A 364-nucleotide genomic window follows, 5' to 3' on the forward strand; every position below is an offset into this window, starting at 1 on the left:
TTTAATCTCTGGGAGTTGGCAACCCTAACCTTGCCGTACCTTAGCTTTTGCTGAACTGACGCCACTGTGATCAGGTGATCAGTCATGTGCACACATGTGATTGGGGCGGGGCTATTTAAACCTCCATTCCTTTTGCTGGTGCTCTGCTATGCTACGTACAAGTAGGTAAAAGTCCGGAATTAAACATTTACTTGAGTAAAAGTACAAAAGTATTGGTATCAAAATGTATTTAAAGAACCAAAAAGTAAAAGTACTAAAATGTTTGAAAATAGCAGAGCTACAAGCTCACAACGCGTTGCGATGCGACGCGTTGTGAGCTTGTAGATCGGCTATTTTCAAATAGCCTATGTATAAAATAGGGCTG

The sequence above is a fragment of the Gymnoscopelus microlampas genome, assembly GCF_963454915.1.
Source record: "Gymnoscopelus microlampas genome assembly, chromosome: 11".
NCBI classification, from domain to species: domain Eukaryota; kingdom Metazoa; phylum Chordata; class Actinopteri; order Myctophiformes; family Myctophidae; genus Gymnoscopelus; species Gymnoscopelus microlampas.